Raw genomic sequence first — 25,453 nt, 5'->3', positions numbered from 1 at the left:
GGAGGTTCCTGTGGAGAAGATCATCTTAGTTCAGGATTACGCTGGTATATTTTTTGTTTTTCCTGTATAAAGGCTAAGCAGAGCTTGTGTTTGTCCTGAATACACTAGCCTGATGTTTAAATTGCTTTAAACTCCTACTACAGTTATAAAAAATTTAATACTATCATTCTTCTTGATGATTACCTGATTTTCTGCTTATTTTTGATGGTTCTATTGCTTCCTCTTTAAATTGCCTGCTAAGCTACCTAATTTACAACAGTAGCATTTTTCAACTTGGTGGCTTTATATGAAATAGGAAGTTAAAAAAAACAAACTGAGAGAAACTTTGATAGAAATTAGAGATGAATGGCTCTGACAGTGAGTTTGATTCTCTCCCTTATATTATAATTATGAATTTTATTCATGTTTGCAAGTGTCTTAGAATAAATCTCAGTAGACTGCAAGAATTAATCTGTAACATTCTACACTTTGAAGAAGGATGAATTATACTTAAATAATTTTAATAGATACACTCTTACAAAGTCTCAAATTATGGTGACTCTCCAGAAAACTTATTCAACTGTTTCACTACTGTTATAACTAGAAAGCTTCTCCCAATGTCCAAGTCCTTCTTTTTGCAATTCAAAACCCTTGTATTTTTTACTTATCCACATTCATTGTGGATTAATCCCTTTTATGCCTTTTATGCATCTGAGAACAGCTACTGTATCCCTAACAAATCTCCTTTTTAACCTAAGCACTGAAATATTTTTCAGTACTTCTTTGTGGACCATTATTTATAGATCTCTGCTTATCTTTTTCTTCTGCACTTACTAGACTGCAAATGAGCTGCAATATACAAAAATAACAGTATTTCAACAAAAACTATGGATAATTTTCTGTATTTCCTATTTATTAATTTATATTTGCACTTATATACAGGCCTGTTAGTTTGAATTCAGTACCAGGGAAGCTGATGGAGCAGATCATCCTCAGTATGATTATGCAGTGCATGCAGAGCAACCAGGTGATCAGGCCCAGTCAGCATGGGTTCATGAAGGGCAGGTCCTGTTTGACTAACCTCATCTCCTTCCATGACAGGGTGATCCGCTTATTAAATGAGGGAAGGGCTGTAGATGTTGTCTGCCTTGACTATAGCAAGTCCTTGGACAGTTTCCCACAGTAATCTCCTAGAGAAGCTGGTTGCTCACAGCTTGGATGTGCACAAGCTTTGCTAGATAAAAAACTGGTTCGATGGCTGGGCCCAAAGAGTTCTGGCCAATGAAGTTCAAATCCAGTTGGCAGCCGATCAGGAGTGGTGTGTCCCAGGGCTCAGTGCTGGGACCACTCCTGTCTAACATCTTTACTGGTGATTTGGATGAGGGGATAGAATACAAACTCAATAAGTTTGCTGACGACACTAAGTTGGGTGGGAGTGTAATCTGATTGAGGGCAAGGAGGCTCTGCAGAGGAATCTGGACCGGATTGATCAATGGGCCTAGGCCAATCGCATCAGTTTTAATAAGGCCAAACGTTGGGTCCCGCACTTTGGCCACAACAACCCCCGGCAGTGCTATAGGCTTGGGGAGGAGTGGCTGGAGGGCTGCCCAGCAGAGGGGAACCGGGAGGTGTTGATTGACAGCCAGCTGAACATGAGCCATCAGTGTGCCCAGGTGGTCAAGAAGGCCAACACCATCTGGCCTGCATCAGAAACAGTGTGACCAGCCGGACCAGGGAGTTGATCTTACCCTTATATTTGGCTTTGGTGAGTCTGCACCTTGAGCACTGTGTGCAGTTTTGGGTGCCACAGTATAAGAAGGACATCGAGGTGCTGGAGAGGGTGCAGAGAAGGGCAACTAAGCTGATTAAGGGTCTAGAAAATAGGTCTTATGAGGAGAGGCTGAGACAGCTGGGGCTGTTCAGCCTGGAGAAGGGAAGACCTCATTGCTCTCTACAGTTACCTGAGAGGAGGTTGTAGTGAGGCAGGTGTTGGCCTCTTCTCCCTAGTGATCAGTGTTCGAACAAGAGGAAATGGGTTCAGTTTGCTTCAGGGGAGGTTCAGATTGGATATTAGGAAAAAATTCTTCACAGAAAGAGTGGTGAAACACTGGAACAGGCTGCCCAGGGAGGTGGTGGAGGCACCAGTCCCTGGAGGTGTAGAATAAAAAGGTAGATGTGGTGCTTCACGAAGATGCTTTAGTGGTCACGGAAGAGTAGGGATGATGGTTGGACTTCATGATCTTACAGGTCTTTTCCAATATTAACGATTCTATGATTCCATGATTTTTTTCAGTATATTTTAGCTTTTTTGTTTTTCTAACCCTTTTATTTTGAATTATTATTGTAATAGTTTTTCACAACTGATTTTCCAACTATTTCTTTATTGTTTGTGTATATGATTCTAAAACAGATTTCAAACATTACAGGTACTGTAGAACTCAATGGGCTTTGGAAAGGGCTATTGTCCTAACACTGCCTTACAGCTATTATTTAAGAATGAATCTGAATTGGAACACAGGATTCCTTTGAGATTATTCTGTGACAATGCTTAAATGCATTTGTATGCAAATGTTTATCCACTTGGAAATAGTGTTTTCTCTTAACTTAATATTATCAGATCAACTGTAATTTCCCATACATAAAGGACAATTAAAATTAATTATTTAGAAATGTTACATGCTACATGAATAAACAACCCTTTTTCTTTCAGTAGATTCCCTCTCCAAAAATATGTTTAATGTAGAACGTCATGTGATAAAGATCTATCACCAATACCAGTATCTTTTATCACACTTTGGAATGCACTTTTGTTGAGCACTTCATTTCTACAGAGGTTTAGAGGCCTCAAAAATGGGATATCACTTATTTACTGCATACCTTTACATGTGATCCAATTTATACATAAAAAGATAGCAGATAGCAAATACTGAAAGTCTGGCCACTGAAAGTAATGAAAAAAGATTACAGAAGAGAGTACACTTTGTTCCCTTGAGTAGTACAGGGTCAACTGTTTATTGTCGATCAAAAGGAAATTTTCCAAAGTCCAATTTATTTCTGGATTTTGTTAAACTCTCTGAATTGCTATTGAAAAGTTTGCATCTAAAAGTCTGGCTGCATTTTTTTGGGTAATCAATAAGAGTCAGAATCCAACTCTTATTACTTTCAATGAAATATAAGAAAAGGCTTAATCCCCACAGATGCTACTGCAAAATATGAAGATCCTGCCTCAGCTGCAAAAGATCAGATTGTGTAAAAGTTGACTTTTGCAGAAACAGAAGCAAAATATTCAACTTGTTTTTCATAATCTAGATAACATTGCTATTGTCTCTTCTCAATCAAAATAGAAGAATTTCAAGTAAAACTAGGAAAAAAAGAAAACTCAGAAGATTTTTTTTTTCTCTTTTTTTTTTTTTGAGTGGCTTGTGGGATCTTGAATTTGTGTATACTTCTTATACTTCTTGATAGCTTTGAGGTTCAAACTTTGCTTGTTTTATAGATTCACTTTTCAAAGTGATTCTAGTGTACGAACTCACTGTGAAGATATATTGTTGGGAGGAAAGAAAACTACCAGTGAGATTTAAGCCAAAACACTTAGTGGTTTTAAACCAGCAGAAATATGAATTTTCTCTGGCTTTGTTAAGAAATGCTACATTATGTTTTTGTGTGGTTTTTTTTTTTTTTAATAGCCCATTTCCCTCTGTATTCATCCAGTCTTCTCATACAGTTCTTCATGTACCCTAATGTTATTTTATGTGATATGTATACTTAACAAGAATACACTCTACATTGGACAAGATATTAAATAAACAGTCACTAACTCTGTGTTCACATCAATGCAGAAGCAGATAATGAGATGTAACTAATAGTTTGAATTATCAATTTCTTGCTTAGATTAACCATCTTCTCCATAATCACTTGTAAAACTTATACATTATAATTAGAGGATGATATAAACTGTGGAGATTTGCTTCATCCAATAATTATACTTCCCAGTTTGAAAGATATTAAAGTAATGTGTATCCTGCCTAATGGGCGACAAAAGATATAATTTATAATAAGATATCTACCATTTGCAGTTGTTTCATTATGTAAAGAAGTATTATTGGCACATTCTCCCATATGTGTGAAAGGAACAAATTCTCTTCTATTTAATCAAAGTCTATCCAGATAATCTGAAATGGCAGAATGCAATAGGAAGCCTTCCAATAAAAAACATCCTTTCTGAAACTTCATTTTCTGGTACATGTTTATAGTGTTCTGTATTCTGTTTGTGTGGAATGTCATCTGTAGAAAGACTGATTTCACTTTCCTTCTTGTTAATTTACTATTCTGTGTTGGCTTCTTGATTCACTGTTCCATCTTGATTGTCAGAGCAAGTGTCACCACTAGAAAAAAGAAAAAAATAAGATTAATGTTTTTAGCATGACTGGCACAACACAGATCTAATGCTTTTTGTTCTAAGTGTATAGTTGTGGAAAACAAATGCATTAATCTATATCCAATTAATACAATCTTGATCTTCTCTATCAATAAAACTATTAAGAGTGTTGCATAGTTTTAACTTGGATTAACTGAATTATGGTTTTCATGTATAAGATTAAAAAATTATAAATTATAAAATTATAATAGATCTTCCTATGCTCATACATATTATCCCATATAAATTTCATAAATTTAGTAAAAGATTGGTACCATTTAAAAAAAATCTGATAATGCAACCATAGATTTTATTCAAGGTTTCAAAATAAAACATCGTTACTCTTGCATTTTCAAAATGAAAAGAGTAAAGAAAATGAGGAATTACAGGAGAAACAGAAAAGAAAGGTGTGTTAAATTTCTAAAAAAACCCAAAACAGAACAAGAAAAAGCCCAACCAAATAAAAAGGAAACAAACAAAAACAAAACAACAACCAACCAATCCAAAACTTTCCCCAAATAGATTTGAGCAAAGTGGAAATTTTCAAAAGCCTTCATTCTTTTCCAAATATAGCTCCAATGGTAGATTGTTACAATCACAAATTGTGGGGGTTTTTTGAATTTTGTAAGTATCTTGGAGTTAAGTCAGCTGGAATTCATAACTGTGTTCTAGACCACTGAGATAACCTTTTTTACTTTTTCATTAAAAATACTCATAATTCAAGCTCAATCTGAGTACAAGAATATAAGTTAATTTCTAAGAAGGGTGCAACTTCTTGAACAAAGTACCATATAATAAATGCATCTTTCATGGTACAAACCTAGATATATTAGTACATAATCTATCCATTATTATCTTAAAAATTACCCATTGTAAAAAGAGAAACTATATGTTGAAATTAAAAACTTAATTCAGTGGTATTCCAAGACTAGATTTGAATTTGCCAAGTCAGAGAATATGAGTAGATATGCATGCTTTTATAGGGACACAAGGAAGGAGTAGTTCTTTAGGAAAGGATGTGGTTTTTTAACAGATCGCTAGACTGATATGAGCCAGCAATGTCATCCTGTTGTTAAATAGATTGTTCCTTGTTTGGAGAGCTATTGATTATAGACAAAATATTCCAGAGAAGCTGGACCTGGGAGAAACTGAAAATTAGATTTATTTCAAGGTTAAAACATCTAATTTTTTGTTGTCTACATATAAGCATCCACATATTGACATATATCTAAGGTCCCTTTGTAGTCAATAGCAAGGTAATCAATACAATCAGTGGAACCTAGATATCTATAAAGTTCATCTATTGGTCAGCTGACCAGACCTATTGATCAGATTTAGAGTGTATTTCAATTTGAGTTATCACTCTTTAAGCTTCCTAGGCTTTAATAGTACTGTTCTCACTTCCTAGGACATGAAGAAAAAGAAGCGTCCAAGAATTTGTAAAGTCTATGGACAGAGAGTGTAAAAGAAATTCCTGGAAAGGATGATGGTGCTGCAGAAAATGTAAATTATTTCCATGAGTATTCACCATGAGAAAGATGGGGAGAATGACATACCAGAACCTTTTAATGAAGGGGATTCACCAGAGAATCTGAAATTGAAGTAGCAGACTTAGAAGAGCTACAAATAAGTAGAATTAAAACTATCCATCCATTAAGACTGGGTGGTTGTAGTGGGCTGACTTTGGCTGGCCAGGTGCCCACCAAAGTAAATCTATCACTCCCCTCCTAAATTGGGCAAGGGGGATAAAAGATAACAAAAGGCTTGTGAGATAAGGTCAGGGAGAGATCACTCACCAGTTACCATCACGGGCAAAACAGACTCTACTTGGAGATATTAATTTAATTTTTTGCCAATTAAATCAGAATAGGGTAATGAGGAGTTTTTAGCTCCTCACTACAACAAGGACATTGAGGTGCTGGAGCATGTCCAGAGAAGGGCAACAAAGCAAGCAAAGGGTTTGGAGCACAAGTCTTACGAGGAGCATCTGAGGGAACTGGGGTTGTTCATTCTAGAGAAAAGGAGGCTGAGGGGAGATCTTACTGCTCTCTAAAACTACCTGAAAGGAGGTTATAGCCTAGCCAGGCTGGTCTCCTCTCCTAAATAACAAGTGCTAGAACAAGAGGAAATGGCATCCAGTTGTGCTGACGGAGAGCTAGTTTGGATATTAGGAAAATTTCTTCACTGAAAGGGTTGTCAGGCACTGGAATAAGCTGCCCAGGGAAACAGTGGAGTCACCATCTCTGGAGATATTTAAAAGATGTGTAGATGTGGTGCTTAAGGACGTGGTTTAGAGGTGGACTTGGCAGTGTGCTGGGTTAATAGTTGGACTCAATGATCTTAAAGGTCTCCGCCAACCAAAATAATTCTATGATTTTATTATTCAATGTAGATATTTAATAAAAATAGGAAGTTAAACCTACAGGAAAAAAGTTTTTTAGGTTATGGTTTCTTTTCAAAAGATGATAAAGAATTTTAATGTGCAAACAATGTATTACTTTCAGCTTTTTCCTTTTTTTTTTTTTAATTAGACATTCACTTTTTTAAGACATATTTTTGCATGTCAGTCTTTTAAAGAATCTAGCCTGATAAAAGGCAACATGCTAAAGTCCTACTCATAAGTGTCATTAATGAGATTGCTTTTCTTTATGTGTAGTCTTTTTGTTCAGTGAGATGTACCAAACAAAAAAAAAAAAGTTGCATAACTAGAATTTATTAAGGATTTGCTTTGACATTCACTTTCATGCATATTACAGAACTAGAGTAACAGTTTACTTTTAATGTAAGTTTTGGAGACAGTAGCTGGATATATGCATACACTATGTGTGGTTATACACTGAAGTAAGTGTACAGCAGGTATAGCTGTGCACAGAGCACAGCACTGGTTGAAAAATGTTGGCACACAGAGCTGTGTTATATCAATACTTCTTAGAATACCAGACTTAAAACAGCTATTAGAATTCACCTTCAGAACAAATGTTTGATACTGCACTTTCATTTCAAACGATGGTGTGTATGTGTGTAAAGCTATATAAAAATGAATGTTTTGCAGAACTCTTTGTTTACTTGTAGCTAAAGGCTGCAACACAGTTCTGTGTTCATACTATATAATAAAAAGTCTAGTTGCTCGAAGGCTTGCAATGCTGTGGTAAATGGCAAGTAATAGCATAATCTGAAGGTGCCTTTAAAATATATATAAATTTTGCCAGTATATGATCTGCAGACTTGCCTTTCACTTATGAATCCTTCCACTGAAGAAACCCAAACTGTTCTAGAAATACTTTGCACTTTCCTTCCAGTATAAACTTTTTATACTTTATTTATTACAAAATGGTGGTTAAGTAATTGGCTGGGTAGTCACATTCAAAAGTATTGTGGTCAACAGCTTGATGTCCAAGTAGAGGTCAGTGATGAGTGGCATTCCTCAGGGGGAGTATTGCTGTTTAACATCTTTGTTGGCAACATGTACAGTTGGATTGAGTGTATTCTCAGCAAGTTTGCTGACAACACCAAGCTGTATGGTGTGACTGATATGCTGGAGAGAAGAGATGCCTCAGATGATCTGAGTTTTTGAATCTGATACTTTGTTTTGCCTAGATTTTCTACATCTTTTGCCTAAATATGATGGCATCAAGTTTTTGTCTTCATTTATTTTCTGCTGAGAGAAGGGCATACAGTCCATAAAGTGTGTTCTAGAGACCTTTAGGGAATGTCCAGTTAAGGTATGCAGTGAATAGGAAGCATGACGGTAAATGCTTTGTTAATCTGCATCCAAAAATTATTTATTTAAATTATATATTCTGAAAATGTACCTATAGGACTGATTCTCATCAATATGTTTTTTCCAGTTTCTTCAGAAATATGAGCTCAAATAGTTACCACTCTCATATTTGCTGACACTGAAACTGCTACATATTTATCAAGTCCTTTTTTACTTTAGAGACTGGATTTTAGCTATCCTAAAAATTTGAAATGATGGTCAGGAAAGCAATTTTCAGAGCAATTTATCTATTTGTAATGCATTATGTGTTTACTCTTCATAATTCTCTTGTGGGCATGATGATTAATAAAAACTGATAAAACTTCAGCAGTGCTTGAAACTGTGTGTTTCACAATTTGTGAGCTACAGAGGTTTGTTTCAGCAGCAATTTTTAGGGCAACGCTTTTTTGCTTGTGCAGTTTGAAGAAAGAAAATAAGGAAGTTGTGATGATTAAAGTATGTTATTTATCTTTCTTTTGAAAATCATCAAAGAAATGTTAGGTATTAATCTTTTATTTTATATCCTAATACTAGTAAATACTTAATTTTTCACATTGTCATTTTTTTTACCCTAAGAGAACATTCATCATTGATCCTAGTCTCTTATGTTAACTTAATACTGTGCAAGAGGATGCCTTTTCCAACACAGTTCAAGTTGACATCTTCATATTTACCATCAGCTTAGATCATGTCATCTTATATTGATTAATTTTTAAAGTAATGACCATCTATTTGATGATCACACCCCATCAGCTCTGAAATGCAGGAGAAAAAAATAATTATTTTGCTTTGCAGTAAAAGGAAACATTCTGTATGAAAGACATTGAAAGTAAAGTATACAAACTTCTCAGTGTCAGGTAGATTTTTTAACATGCAAAGACTTGATAATCTATCTGAAAAATATTTGGCTATGATTTTCCCTCAAAAGAAATTTTAGAGGACCTGAAACTTTTCTGAGGGAGTAACTAAATGTCAAATTCCATACTTGAAGTACTGTATGCACTGTTGTACATATTGAACAAGCTGAGATACTGCAAATTTTAATATGTATTTCACTGTCATTTTTCTGTAGAACTTTGTGAAACTTTGTTATTCTCTGAAATAGTAGTCAGCAACAGCATTCTTATCATGTTCATGCTTTAGCACTTCAGTTCATTTGTTTACTTTCTAGCTCCAGATCAAGTCTTTGATGGCCAAATCTATATATCAGTACAAAAGCAAGCAAGGGAACCAATAGAAGGCTTTTTTTCCAGCTTTGAAACATAAATCTGTTGAGGTTAAGAACCAGACTCTGATTTGTTAAGTAGTTCTGGGTTTTTTAAATGAATTTTCCCTAAAAAACAGGTACTGATGAATATTAAGTGAAATGCAAAGATTGCTTCAGATAACTGTAACTTTAAAACACAGTAAAATATGCATCCACCACCTGGTCATGTTTTATTTTGCTCTCACCTATGTATGAAGACCAGAAAGAGCATGAAAACTGAACAATATATCTTCTACAGAACTTTATAATTAATTCATAGTGGATACTTGTTTTGTCATGCATAATGTCTCCTGCTAAACAAACATCCGTTAATATTTTTATTTTACAGTGAATCTACGGTTTCAGAGAGGAAAAGAGAGTTTTCCAGTCAGAATGTCTGCTGAGTAATTGGTGTCAACCAGGCTTCTATGGAGCTAATATACACTATGGAATTTTTCTGTTTTGTTTGTGATTTTGTCCCTCTTTACATAAAGTTTTAGTATCATGCAAGGATTTCTCTTGTAATTAAAAGTTCATATACTTAATCCAGCAAAATTTGGCATACAGGCAAAGCTGTCACTCAACTACACAATGCCTTTGGAAGTATAGATATATTATGTAAAAAAAGTTATTTTTTTACAGTGTTGATTTGACTTTTAGTGTAAGTTATGTGTAAACTCTAAATTACATTGGCCTGTATTTGCCACATTCTGATAGTTTACAAATGGTCCTTATTTCATAAATTCTGTGTTTTGAACTGCTATACTGTGAATTGTTTTCTTAAATTTTCCTTTCATCTCAGAGGATGGAAAGGATCTTATATAGATAGATCAACACAGAGCATATACTGATAATGAGAACCACAAAAAAAGAAATAATGGGTCACCGCTAAGATGCATTGTGAATTAATTCTAAGCAGTACAAGTTCAGATACCAGCTTGGTTTATACGTAGTAAATTGCTTTCCCAGAATAATCTAAAACATTCCCTTAAGCAATAATGACTTGAGGAAGAAGGGTTGAACAAAAAGGCATGAAAGGTCATAGCATGTGATAGCACCATCAAATATGTTGTCTTTCAGTACATCTTTGAGAAACATCTGTTGATAGAATTGTGTTGTCATTAAATATGTGCATTAATAAGAATGTGTGTCTGAAGCAGTGTTGCAAGAGTGAGACCATATTTTTAAGAGGGTGACCTTTCAGAATAAGGGATTTTCTATGAAGGAAAATGACATCATTTCCAATGAACTGTTGGAATTTGTTTTACTTTTTAATCTTTAATTTAAAAAAAAAAACCCAAACAAACCCAAACAAACCCAAACAACAAAACAAAAACACAAACAACCCCCCTTATTTATTTATTTATTTTCATTTTTGGAGACCATGCATTATCAGACATTTATGACAAAGTAATTATTATTACTCAGTATATCCTGAAAAAACAGGCATGGATAACCTCAAGAAGAACATACAAAGTGATAAAAACTTAGATTTGAATGAAAACTCCCTTCCTTTAACTTTTCTTGGGCTCAAATGATTTACCATACACAGATTTCACCTTTGCCTCTGAATACATTAAGGGCTGAGTTCTGTATCAATGCCAGCAACATGAGTTAAAAAAACTTTCTCTGTCTCCTTACTACTTGACAACTAATTGCTCTTTCTTCAGTGTACTGTGTAGAAGCTTCTGCCAGTGTTTAAAAGATTTGCCAGGCAGGTGCAGGTGCCCTAACACATTAATTATATCATGAGTTCTGTGCTCTCCCAAAAGACATACATCAAAATTCACCACCTTCCAGTTTCTGATGTGTTTTGCACATTCCATCCATGTGCTGTATCCGTAAAATTTACATACTTCAAAGATAATAGCTTCTCAATTTGAGGGGAATTTCTTTCATACTGGTTAACATTCTACTCTAAGTAGCTTTTTTCTTTTCTCTTGTCATGTGTGAAACTGTACCTGCAAACATTTGCGGGAAAGCTGATTTCTTCATAATAAGGAAGATTTTGCGGTTCTAAGCAGTGGTTAGAAAGATCACACTTTTCCATTCTTGCACAGGGTTGAGGTGTAGCAGTGGGGGGCTGCCGGGGCGGCCCCGCGCCGGCCCCAGCCGGTCCCAGCGGCTCCAGCGGCCCCAGCGCAGGGCACAGCTGAGCCCCTCAGCCACGGGCGGGCGCCTCGGGGAAACCTGGCTCAGAAAGGGCAAAACGCTGCCCGGCAGCCAGGGCTGAGGGGAACGGGGAGAAACAGCCCTGCCAGCCCCCGGGGGAGAGCGGGAGGAGCCAGGAGGGGCTGCGGGTGCCCCGGCAGAGCTGGCCCTGCGGCCCGGGAGAGACCCCGGTGGGGCAGGGGTTTCCCTGCAGCCCCTGGGAGGGCCCGGGATGGAGCAGGGAAAGTGTGAGGTGGAAGGAGTGGCAGAGGAGCTGTTGTGGACTGACCACAACTACCCATTCCCCACCTCTCTGTTCCCCTCACGGGAGGAGGTAGAGGAGTCAGGAATGGAGGGATGACATTGAGCATGGGAAGAAGGGGACTGGATTGAAGGAAGGTGTTTTATGTTGTTTTGTTTTTTTTTTCCTGTATTTCTCATAATCAATTTTTTAATTATTTAATTAAGTTTTTTAATTTAAAAATATTTAATACATTAAGTTTATTTTCCCAAGTCAAGTCTGTATTGCCCATAACAGTAATTCATCAGTGCTCTAGTTGCCTTTATGCCAAACCATGAGCTTTTCCATTTTATTTTCTCCCCCTTTACTTTTAAGGATGGGGAGGGAGAATAACTGCTGGGAGCTGTCCGGAGTCATCCACCTCATTACTTTTCTCTGAAACACTGAAACCACAAGGTTACTTTCTGTAGATGCATTTGGATTGCACATTCTTCAGCTCTTCAATGCAGCAGGGGATAGTAATTTTCATACCAGTACTAGTTTGCTTGAAGAAAGACGTTTCAACATTCAGTTTCTCAGCAAGAGTTGCCAGGATGCCATCCTTGATTCTCCAGCAAGACTCCTGTACCAAGTAGGCTCTTTTTTCTGCTGCTCTAGCTTGAGAGATTAAAACTAATTACCTATTAGTTACACTGCAAGCTTTCCATCTTTTCCCAGTCATTATCTTTCTCTGCATTGAGAGTGTTCCTGTTTCTGAGCCCCTGGAGGGAGAGGAAGGAACAACGTCTTTTGACTCAGCCTGTGGTTGGGATTCCTCCATACCACATGGAGGATATGCTCATCATAAAACTACTGGCAAGATGTGCTGCCTTTATGCCAACTCTAATTCAAATTAATTGTATAGCTCAGAAGCAGCTATAAAAGCTACCAGGAAAAACAACTTATAATAAAAAATGTCAGATGGAAAATTCAGCCCCTTTGAAAACAAAAGCTGATTATGACAATGATCAGTAATATATGTGATTTCTGCAGGATAAAGTACTTGGCTTCTAATTTAGTATAAATATTGCAACTAGTTTCTTAAAGGGATCATAGATGGTTTTAGAAACACTTTTCAGATAATTTCTGCTGTCAGCTAATTCCCTGAACACGCTGTTTTGGCAGAAATATTAGTAGTTGTCTGTCACTGTTTGACTCAGGTTCAACAACAATGCTCTTGATCCCCTCCCCCTCCCACCCAGGCAGGGAGGGAGAGAGAGAAAAAGAGAGAGACTGGGCTGGATTGAAAACTAAACTACACAGCTTTAACTAAACACTGATGATAGAAGAAAATATATACAATTATATACAAATATGTTCAGATATGTGCAAAAGCCTCTTGCCTCCCCCCACCCCCAGCAACTCCCACAGCACTCTCCTTAACTGCGAACAGTCCTGAAAAATCCTGGCGCTGCTGGAGAAAGCACAGGGTGATGAGGGTCAGGAGAGCTCGAGTCTGGGGGTCGATGGTGATGGATGGACGGAGTCCTCCCCAGATGCCGACCATGGTCGGAAGAGAAGGGAAGAAGAAGAAGGAAGGAAGTTGTCTTCTGTGATCTCTGACCTTCCTCTGAGCTTACGTAGATGCATGGAACGGAATATCTCTGGCCAATTTTGCTGTCTGTCTAATTCAGCCTCCTACGGGGGGGTCATAAATCTCCCCATAGTGTCTGAGCCGGCAGAGTGAAGGTGTGACATTGGAGACCCAGCAGTTAGAAAAATATTCCACTGTTTGTTATCATTCCTAGCTGGAACACTCTGCTACTAGTTAAAAGAAAGCTTACTGAAGGAAAAAATAAATCAGTAAAAGGAAAATTGGCTTCAACCTGGCTCAATGTTATTTTTTTTCCAATCATTGGAAAAAAAATAACATTTATGGGATTAAGTGAAGTATTTTGCATGTTTCTGTCTAAACATTTGCATAAAATGACCAAATCATTGGTTCTGCCATTATGCAAAGTAGTGAAGCTTTTACCTCACTGATTAACCTAAGGAAATGTTGAATAATTCTACAGTATATGAATGGAGACAATAAAAGTGTTTCCTAGTTTAATGTTGCTTTCAAAAATTATGTAGAGCACTGAGTGCTAATCTATAGTGATTTCCCTCCCGCCTTAGATTTAATAAAAGAACCTCTACATATTTTAAAATCTGAGAGATTTAGGGAGGAGACTATAGATTTAGAAAATGACAGATCTTTACTATGACATTGATCTGCTAATAGGTAATATAACCTTTATGAAAATCTAAAACCCAAAATAAAATATTCTAGGGTTCATTTTGACAAAAGCCTATTGAACAATAGTACCCACTGTTAATGTCAGTTGTCCTTAATTTATACATAAAGGATGCTTTGTTTTGTTTCAATGTAAAACATCTGCTGCATTTATTTCTATCATACCTGAACTATTCGGAGACAAAATCTGTCCACATTTGCATCCAGATAATTCCTAAAAGAAGGTTTTCAATTTATTTTATCTAACTGGAAAATAAATAAAGGTTTTGAGCTTTGTGGTGAATTGAGTATTGTGGGTGGTGATGAAGGATAGTCTAATTGTGGAGAGCAATCAGAATCAAGGCCTATTATAAATTAACAGTTTAAGATATCATGTTTATAGGTTTTGCTATTGGACTAAGAGGAATAATGATGTATGAGTTTTAAGCATTTAGAGGTTTTTAGGAGTGTAACTCAGGCTATATACACATTACAAGGAGATTATATTGATATCTTGAAGGATATTAATGAAACTGACAAATCTTGCAACAGAATGACCAAAACAGAAACTGTCATACTGGCAGTATCCCCATTCCTACGCTTCCTTGCAGTATTGATTAGTATTCTTCATATACTAAGAAATGCCCTTCTGAAGTTGGAGATAAAGATAAATAAAGCAGCATTCAGAGAGCACAAAGCTGCTATGGTGAGAGTAACCTTTTATCTTTCTGTGCAAATTTGCTTGGGCAATGCTGAGAGGCTGAGCTCCTGACTTCCTGCACAGAAATGTGATCTTGTCCTGCTGATTAGCTGAGAGATTTACTTGTTGCAAGTCGTGACACACACATTTAGAATAAATATAAGAAAATAGAGTCTTCCAGAATGTATTGAGTAACTATCTTTTATGATAAAATAGAGGACTTTACTTGCACTTGTGCAATGAAATACAATTAAATGTGGTGACTACAAGCTTAGTTTCATAACCTTAGCTGAAGTTTCTTCAGGAAGAGTTAAATGTGTCACTGTCAAAATCTGTCTTTTTCAGCTCCTGCCCTTCAGTATATGTGTCAAATATGGATGTGGTGAAGCCTTGATTTGGAAAAACAATTCAACATAAGCTGAAGTCCTGGTGACTGTAATGTGAAAATTACATGTTGACTATCTCATAGAATCAAGTATAGATTCTGATGAGACCTAACATGCTCCTGAGTGCTTTTCCAAAAGGAGGTAAAATTTTCAACTAGCAGAAAGGTTGCTAAGCTACCTGAAAGACCTGCCGCTGTCTTGCTGTTATTTTAGAAAAAAAAAAAAAAAAAGAAGTTTGTTTTAGTGGGTCCTAGAATAGAATAAATCAGTATATCAAAGAAAAGGAAGTATATGAATATGAGTAATGAAAATTAAATAGCTGTGTAATTTACAGTACTTATCAAACTATACATATACTCGATTTATGGATTTATCTGTTGATGCCCATTGTAATCTACTCTATGTATAGAAAATTCACCTCAAAGAAACATTTTTATTTCATTTTCATATAAAATAATGAGGAAATGGCCTGAAGATTATCAGACAAAATGTCCAGGAAATAAAAGACATAAATACTGGAATTCGACGTCCCTCTCTGGAACACTCTGACATCAAAGCTCCTCTCACTGCCCCTCCACACCCAACTTTAAAGATTTTGGACTCAAAAGAGCAAAAGAACATGGGAATCTATGACAGACCATCTATTAGCAGTAAGTGAGTGAAACCTAAGGTGAAAGGAAATTGTTGTATCTTACTGTATCACTGACAAATGGTAAGAGTGAAAGAACTTATTTTCTTCTCCTGATATTCACTGATGTCATGATGTGTTCTGAAGGTTGCAAATGAAGTTTGAATCAAACCTTCAAAGACGGCTAGCTAAGCCATACACCATGGTTGGAATTAAGTGGTTAGGAATCAATTAAGTGTACTACACTTCAGGCAAAGAATGAAAGAATAAGTTACTATCAAATTTCAATGCATAAAACAACTTCACAGTTCAGCACATTTGCTTTTCAATCTTAAAGTAAAACATACCAAAGACAATTAAAAGCATTCTAAATGCAACCAGGTGTAAATACACTTGAATGCAATTACCAAATCAAATTATTGTATATCAGCAAAAGTATGAACAGTCACTTGCTCTGAGACATGCAATCAAACTTCAGGGCTGCTTAATGCTAATAGTTTGTAGTCAAATGCCTTTCTGTAAAGTAAAAACTTCAGTGCTCAAGGTCTGATCCTGATATACTCCAACCACATTCATATTTGGACACTGACTACAACTACAATCAATCTTGCCTCTTTGATCTTTTGAATCACTGTTAGAAATATATAGTAAAGTACAGCACGTACAGATGCTGCCTGCTGGACCCTCCCCTGCTGCTCCCGGCCCCAGGAAGCAGCTCTTCTCTGCAGTATCCTAGTAATTAGGGTGTTTGTGGCTACATTTGCAGGCAGATTCTCTTCAGGTCTCCTGTGGACTCATGCTCTGAGTTAACAGTTCTTAGCATTAAAGTTCTGATAAGATGACTTCTTGTTCTCATAGTTTGACTTTTGTCCTTTTATTATACAAAATCCTCTAGTGAACACTATGCATTAATTTAATATTATAGTTTTGATTCTCTTTTGGGCTTTCCTGTCTTCATTTCTAATACAAAAAAATTCAGTATAAATAAGAACTAATTATTTAGTTAATTTGGATTCTTGGGCCTCTGTCTTCTCTTTTCCCTCTATTTCCCTCACTGTCCACTTTAAGCTCTGTAATCACACTTTTTACTACTGTCTATTATCTGAAAACCAATTGTACTACTTAGAGTCTTCTAATTGAAAGAAATTAAACTGGAATAAAACTCTGGGATATCAGTTGTTGTAATATGGAAATTCCTCTTTAAAAGCCATATATGGTCATTGGAGAAAAATGTTTCTATTTAGAGAGGAATATTTCCAATTGGAGAACTGGGTTATGTTGGAAGACTTTCCAAGATAATTCTGTAATGAAGTACATTTGATTGTTTTCTGTTTTTGTTTGCTTAGTTTGTTGGTTTTTGTTCAGTTAGTTTTCAGTTTCAGAGTTGTTGGTTTTGGTTTGGTTTGGTTTTTGAGGAGATCAACTTTTTAGAAATGCAGACTTTTAAGAAAAACGCAGTCTTGCTTCTCATTCTCCAGTTTAAGAGTGGGCTCAAATGCCAACATTTAGTTCTGGAATAACAGTTACAGATAAAGTATTCTAATGCTCTTTGGGGCTTTAGGCTCAAGGTCATAGTTTTACACATTATAAAATTAACTTTATTGGCAAATTCCAGAAGTAAACTTAGATTATTTTCTTTTCCAAAAATGCCAGGATATGTGATGTCTGTTCATCATTAAAACCAACATTTTCTCTAGTCTAATATTCTACCAATCACACGTCTTCAAAATTGTAGCCTTAAAAATAATCTCTGCAATGTCTTTCGAGTGCATATGCAATTATATCTCTGCATAAGCTCTCCCTAGTGTGCATGCACTAGACTGTGCTATCTATTCCAACCCTTATCTAAAACTTTTGGTTGGTATACTGGAGTTTGTCCAATACACACTCACAGCAGTATACAAATACCTTAAATCCCTAGATAAGTCAGTAAGATTATCTATTTCCCCTTCATTAGTGCTACTTCAGGATGAGTTCCTCTCACTAACAACATAAGAATAAAGGCTAGGGAGACAAGTCTGAAATTCAAGACAGATCTAGGATTATTCTGGTTGGTTGGTTGGTTGGTTGGTTTTTTCCCTTCCCTCATCTACATTGAACAAAATACCTACTTAACACTTCTTAAACAGCTGCCCATTGCTTATTACTCCTATTTCATATTTTGAATTTTTTAGAGTTGTGACACTTTACAGATAGAAGCTAAAATCATAACTTAAAGCTTGAAAATTGAGTCTACACTATTAATCCAAGCATTCAAATATAAAGACTTTTGAGTATTTGCTTCACAAACTTGATTTTTCTTTTCCTATCAATAGGAATTGAAAATATATTTCTCTACTTCATTGCTAATAAAAAAAAATCAATATTTTTATGTAAGTATGTGACTCCAGGAGTTTTGGTCTGCTAAACAAAGAAAAAAAAACATTATCTATTGTGAAAATAAAATAAAGACAGAGGGAAATAGCTAAGTTTTCAAATCTTATAAGAGATATTTGTGTACGTGTAATTTAGACCTAAATAAGTACTAAATATCTACTAATGACTTTTCAGATTTGAGGCATGCTGGAAGCACGTCAAAGAATATTCAGCCACAGCTTGAGAGAACAGACAGTATAAAGGGAAGGCTGCTCGACAATCTGCTTTTCTTTTCTTTTCTTTTCTTTTCTTTTCTTTTCTTTTCTTTTCTTTTCTTTTCTTTTCTTTTCTTTTCTTTTCTTTTCTTTTCTTTTCTTTTCTTTTCTTGTCTTGTCTTGTCTTGTCTTGTCTTGTCTTTTCTTGTCTTTTCTCTTTTCTTTTCTTTTTTTTATTTTTTCTTTTCCTTTCATTTTCCTTTTCTCTTCTCTTCTCTTCTCTTCTCTTCTCTTCTCTTCTCTTCTCTTCTCTTCTCTTCTCTTCTCTTCTCTTCTCTTCTCTTCTCTTCTCTTCTCTTCTCTGCTCTGCTCTGCTCTGCTCTGCTCTGCTCTGCTCTCCTCTCCTCTCCTCTCCTCTCCTCTCCTCTCCTCTCCCTTTTTTTAAATAAAGCAGTATAAAAGCTTTAACATTCCTCTACAGAAGATTTCTGTTCTGTAGGATAGAATGAGTGTAGGAGGTCGTTTCTTCTGTTAACGAAGTGATTGCAGAAATTTAGCATTTAAAGCAGGCCATTTCTTCAAGCAGGAACATAGGATTATATTCTAGGAGAGGAACTGCGGATTGCGTTTCTTGTGCCCGTATAATTATCTATGTGTGTGCATGTACGTGTATACATGTATGTGTATAGAAATATAAATTGTAATGAGCACAAATGGAGTTTGTCTTCTACCAAAACACAAGAAGTCAAAATTAATTTGTTAAACAACAGTAGTTTTTAGATGTTTAGCATTAGCTATTCTAATGAAACATTTCATCATTTCAATAATTTAGGCATTGTCAGCTGTGAAGCGTTTGGTAAATTCTAATTCAGTACTGGACACCCTTTTTTTTTTTTTTTTTTTTTTTGGTAAATCCAGTGTTGATTAATAGACTTCTTTAAACATAAAGAATTATGTATGTTGATGCTGTCTGCTCTGTCAGAGTCACTATTATGTCCTGCATTCAATGAAAACTCTCAAATCTAATCCCAAGAAAAATACAATTTAATATCACCTAAGTTAATAAACAAAAAAAAAATGAGATGTGTAAGGCTTCGTTCATTCCCTTCCTATATGCAGGAATGCTTCTACTTTATACTCTTACTGTTGTATTCTGTCTTCTGCTTCCATATCTTATGTCATGTGGTTTGTACCAATTTCTTTTTTCCCCTAAACTTAAAAGTTTTTTCATGCTTCCAAGTATCTACATATTTCAGATATCATAGAAAATAAAATAATAAATAGTAATTGTTGTGTATCAAGAATTTACTGCTAATTTGAAATATTTTGCTTGTTTTAACAGTTTATGGCAATATAATCTAGATTGGAGTCTACATCATTGTTTCTCTTTAATATGTTATGACTGCACGTGGGAGGTAAGGAAAAGTTCTGCATGCTGCCTCCTGATGACAAAAAATGGAAGGTGTGGAACTGAAATGCAGTCAGTCGGGAAAGATTAATTACAAAAACTTTCTCATTCAAGTTGTTCTCAAAAATGTGAGACTTCTATTGCTTCCATGATATGAATACCAAGTGTTTGCAGTATTGCAATTTTATATAATTACATTTTGTGAAAAAAAAAAACAACCACCAAATAAGAAGGCTCTTTTCAGCAGCTTGTTTTCTGTGAAGTTGAACTGAACACATTTGCATTCCATCCATTTCCAAATTATTGGAAAATATATAGTATCTCTACAGAGAGCTGGCATGTGGAAGAGTGACTCAGGATGTTTATCCTTTCCCTTTCTTTCTTTCTTTCTTTCTTTCTTTCTTTCTTTCTTTCTTTCTTTCTTTCTTTCTTTCTTTCTTTCTTTCTTTCTTTCTTTCTTTCTTTCTTTCTTTCTTTCTTTCTTTCTTTCTTTCTTTCTTTCTTTCTTTCTTTCTTCCTTTCTTTCTTCCTTTCTTTCTTCCTTCCTTTCTTTCTTTCTTCCTTTCTTTCTTTCTTCCTTTCTTTCTTTCTTTCTCTCTTTCTCTCTTTCTCTCTTTCTCTCTCTCTTTCTCTCTTTCTCTCTTTCTTTCTTTCTCTCTTTCTTCCTTTCTCCCTTTCTTCCTTTCTCCCTTTCTTCCTTTCTTCCTTTCTTCCTTTCTTCCTTTCTTCCTTTCTTCCTTTCTTTCTTCCTTTCTTTCCTTTCTTTCTTCCTTTCTTTCCTTTCTTTCTTCCTTTCTTTCCTTTCTTTCTTTTCTATCTACCCATCCATCCATCCATCCATCCACATACTTGCCCACTTATAAATTTTATGTCTCTGCTTATTATCATAATCTATGTAATCTATGTAAAACAATAGTAATGCCTTACTTCAGCACCCAATTGATGGAATTATTAAAAATTATTATGTGTTATCTACCAAGCAACCTATATTTGAAAAAAGACATGGCTTTAAAATTTGTTATAGAAACATCACTATTTGTGTTTACCAGGACATAAAACTGGATAGATGTTGGATGACTTTGCATGAATACACTGGAAGATTGTGAGTTCCCTGGAAAGCTGGATGATCTTCATAAATGCCTTATAAAACCCGTAGAAGGCCCTGCCACAACTACATCTTGAATACCAGCAACATCTGTAGAACAGTCCAGATTCTCTGCAGTGAGGGAGCAGGTTGAATTTTACCCTAGGATATATGTCCTAAATCATTCCCAGGTGTATCAGGATTTTTGAAGAAAATTGTACCCTATTGAGAAAAGACTTCAAGTTTATGTCTTTCTGTAAGACTCAATGATACTTCTATTTTATTATCTACCACAGTCTTTTCATAGTTGCATTTACTTCATATTTAGACACCAGTATTCTTACTGTGTCCATCACAAAATATGTGCAAGGCTTAAAAGCTTAACTGGGAAGTATGAAAACCCTGTCTCCTGTGGTATGGAGTATTGCCTGACTAGCAGTAACACATATTGTCAACATTGGTAAATTTCTTCTCCTTTTTCATATACAGATTTAGACACTCATTAACTATGATCAGTCATTCACCTGTGTCAGTTTTTTACAGATCACTGCAATCCTATGTATCTCCTTTTCTTCCTGAGCATCTTCAGTTGATTGAAAAAATTGAACTTTGTAATAGATCGTTTTTGACCTTTGGAGTTGCAACATATAAAGTATTTCAGCTAATACATCATTCAGTCACTCAAAAAAAGTGAAGCAAGGATTTATTTGTTTAATATTAAAGAATGTAAATTACTTGATTAGTTACGTGACAGAAATGGCTCATAGATATTCCATTTTATCTGTATATATTTCATGGTTTGAGCTAGGACAGAACCAGTTTTACTTTCTCTAATTGTACTTTTCAGTTGAGTCTCTTCTAAGTGACTATATTTTCTGAAGTTAACAACATATTTTTGCATAGTATGTGCTCCAAGAATTGATGATGCTGATTTTTATAGTTATTTCTAAGGAAACTGTACAAATGGTATGCAGGAATGCTCTTGATTATACCTGTTCCTATAGAAACCAAGGTCACTGCTACATTTCTGATGTGTCATGTTGGGGTGACTCTGTGACTCTCTGACTTTGGGACTGTAAAAGGAGTGGACCTGCAGAGAGGATCAGTCAGGACAGGTGATCTGAAACTGACCAATGAAGTCTTCCGTCACATACACACCAAACTCAGTTTAAAGTTAAGGGATCATGAGGACCAAGTTCTCTTCTTCCATGGACAACATCTGAGGAGGACTCTGGTTTTCTGCCTTCAATCCCAATCCTTGAGTTCCTGAATCCAGTTTGTGTCTGCTGCTGAGTCCAGTCTGGAACTTTCTCAGTGCCCACCTTGCAGTGTTTGTGATGTGATTATCATCAGGGAAGCTCAATATTGTTTTTGTATATAATTGTGTATATTTTATTGTTTACCTATTAACATTATTGTACCTTTTTATTTCATTGCTGTAGTTTCATTAAAGTTGTTTTTATTCTTTCCAACCTGTAACTTACCTTTTCTCTCTTTTCCTTTCTCTTTCAGGGAAAGGAAAAGAGCTAATAGAGAGCATCTATCATCTGCTTAATAGCCAGCCCAACCTTAAACCTTGAAAATATACCACAGAGATTCATGTACCTTTTTATCACTCCTTGTCTCCCTAAAATATGTTTATGCTTGTGAATGGATTTATGTGCGTATGTATTTATATATCCAGCTTTACCAAACTGTTTTCTGTTTCTAGGGCTGGTGAAAGAAGTATAATTTCTTTGCTTCTGTGTGTGATGGAAACTAACACCAAGTATTTTCGTTGTGAGAAAAATCATGTGGAATTAATTGAATCATGGAAGCATATTGTATATCAGCTGCAGAAAATTTTATTTCTGTCCCTTCAATGCACTGATTCCTTGCTTGCTGCCCTCCAGTAGAGAAAATTATGATAGACATTCAGATTCACGTTCAACCAAGAATCTTTCCAAGTTTACAATGATACAGAAACATTCACTGATGTAAACAAAAGTTGAATATAAACTGAGTGATGACAAATCTAAGGATGAAGTAACATAAACTATTGTAACTGAGCACTATATGCTCTAGTGGAGCATACAGAAATTAATTCCCTGGCAGCAGTGGATGTTAGCTCAATTAAACCACCCACCTCCTTCCCAAAAAAAACTAATCTACCTTACTGACATGGGTGATAAGTTCAGGAGAAAATGACAATGTTGTTGCTTTAAATGTAAAAAAACCAAACACGTCAGTGGAGAAGACATTAAGAAATCTTCCTTGAATAATAAAAAGTGGAAGCATATTGAGCATATCTCGAGATTTTTGCCCATCATGCAAAAAAAAAGTGTGAGGTAATAATATATGGCTTGAATTGGGACTTTAACAGAAAAATGATGCAAAAATACACAGCTGTACTAGCTGAAATACATTTACCATTCACAGCTTTTTTATTCTATGTGTATGTATAGGGAAAAAATGGATAATACCAATAAAACCAGAGTAAAATGTTAAAAAGGAAAAAGAGATGCTTATGACCAAAGAGTTATTGGAGGGATTCAAATTGAAAATAATAAGTATATATGTAAAGACAAAGAAGGAGAAATCCTCTTCCTCTTTGTATGTCTGGGCTTTAATTTTTTTCAGAGTTCTCAAACAGGGTTTTGATAAGCTTTTCCTACTTTAGAACAATACAGGCATTTGGGTTGACCAAAGTATATGGGTACAAATTTTTGTTTTAGGCAAAAGGGCTGATAAAGTCAACAGCTTAAATTGATTTGAGAATGCATTGAAAGGTTAATAAGAAAGAAATAAAAAAAAATATTAATGTCAACTGAGGCAGTTGCCTAGAAGTCCATCCAGTGTATTATATGATTCAAGAGTATAAAAAACTTCCAAGCATGAATTTTTACTTCACTAGTCAAAAGATAATTTATTTTTTATTTCTGTGTTATTGGAAGTATCTGATATTTTATCCTGCAACATTTTTATTACTAGTACCCCTCTATAGTTTCCTCTATCTCAAATATTATGCAAAATCTATATATTACATGTAGAGTGATTTAAAACCAATCTAGTTCTTAGCTATCAAAAGTTTAATTAAATGAGGAACTGTCAACCAGAGAAGTTTTATTCTTATCTGAGTAACTATGGGTTAATAACTTTGTCAGTAGCTTGGAGGGGAAAAACATGGAAAATCATCGCTAATAAAATTTTCATACGACATACAATCTTTCCAATGGCTTAAAGCAACAGAGGTTTAGACAACTGGAATTCCAGTTTAGGCATTGGAATAATCTCCCAATTGAAGTGGTAGATTCCCCCACATTGGACAGTTTGAAAACTCAGCTTGACAGCATACTAGGCCTTCTTATTTAAGCTATATTATTACCTAGAAAGGTTAGACCAGATGATCCTTGAGGTCCTTTCCAACCTAGCATTCTATGTTTCTATGATTCTATAAAATCCAGCAAAAATCAAAGACTTGCTATAGGAAAAGGCAGTGTTTCTAATAATTACATTGTGAGAAGCTATATAGTTGGAAGAAATTATGCTGAAATTTATAATGGTGAAAAGCAAGTCAAACTTAATCTTCCAATGATACGTTGAGTCTGTCTTACCTATTTAAGTAGGGGCACAACTGTTTCTATGCATGCTAATAAGAGAGGCTGATTTATCTTACAAGTATGGGATCAAATTTAAGAGCTGTATTTTACATTTATTAAGCTCAAAATAGCAAAGAAGCTGTAAAATTGATAAAATTAACATAATATCTCAATAAAAGAATGGATCTCAATCAAGTTTGTTGAAGAGAAAGTTTAGTACATTTTATCATGGTTTTCAAGTATAAAAGTGTGAAGGTGATTTCTGATGATAGGGACCTGTTCAGTCTGGTAGACAAGTGCAATTCCAAGATGAAGCTGTTTAAACATCGAAATAAATATATATGTTTAACTGAAAGGGTAAATAAGCTTTGAAATGTCTTATATGAAGAAAGGACTGTCAATTATCTGGAAATATTTTTACCACAGTAGGTCTTTTCTTGAAGGGGAAACTCCATCACAACAAAATATTTGGGTTCCTTATGGAGAAATTCTATGTCCTGTGTAAGGAAGAACTTAGCCTTGCAAACCTAGCTCAGTTTCTTAGGTCTATCATCTAAATAAATAGTTTTAATTTGGCTACTACATCTATCTTTAAGTGGCTAGGTTTTCAAGGCCGATATGTTTAGTTTAGAGACCTGAAGTTTGCACTGTTTCCTCTGGCAAGTTTCTGTGATTGTACTGCTTTATTTACCTGGAGTAGAACTTTGCAAAACCAGCTGTAAATTCAGTTAGGTTGATTCTGTAGCAGGACCACATGTGCAAAAATAGAGGTATATGGGAGTTCATCTAAAAGGTTTAAATGGTCGCTCTTCCCATTGCCCTCTCTGTAACAGACTGTGTCTCTTTTACTTGCTTCATATATTGTATTCTGTAAAAGACTGTGATTTGACAGTAGGGAAGATTTGCTTGCTTTGCCCTTTCCTGTCTCTTGAAATGTGAATTGAGGGGATACCTTTGCAGGGAGAAGAGAGAGTTTGCTTTCTGATGGCAACTGAGCATGCCATTTGAGTATGTCATGTGGCAAACATGGGAGCTTGCAGTTCAGAAATTG

At 35.5% G+C, this 25,453-nt stretch overlaps 1 long non-coding RNA gene across 2 annotated transcripts; it reads left to right on the top strand.

Annotated features, from left to right (window-relative positions):
- On the top strand, positions 1-22,296 carry LOC127381741 (uncharacterized). 2 transcript variants are annotated; one of them, XR_007888786.1, is made up of 3 exons: positions 1-44; positions 19,675-19,747; positions 20,790-22,296. It is a non-coding gene; the product is annotated as an uncharacterized LOC127381741 (long non-coding RNA). The 2 variants fall into 2 exon arrangements; XR_007888785.1 differs by lacking the exons at positions 19,675-19,747; positions 20,790-22,296 and adding exons at positions 5,805-5,899; positions 9,752-9,865.
- Positions 22,297-25,453: the final 3,157 nt, after the last annotated feature.

The sequence above is a fragment of the Apus apus genome, chromosome 2, assembly GCF_020740795.1.
Source record: "Apus apus isolate bApuApu2 chromosome 2, bApuApu2.pri.cur, whole genome shotgun sequence".
In the NCBI taxonomy this organism is placed as follows: Eukaryota; Metazoa; Chordata; class Aves; order Apodiformes; family Apodidae; genus Apus; species Apus apus.
Note: the sequence above shows the minus strand (reverse complement) of the source record. Positions and strands in the feature narration are given on the sequence as shown.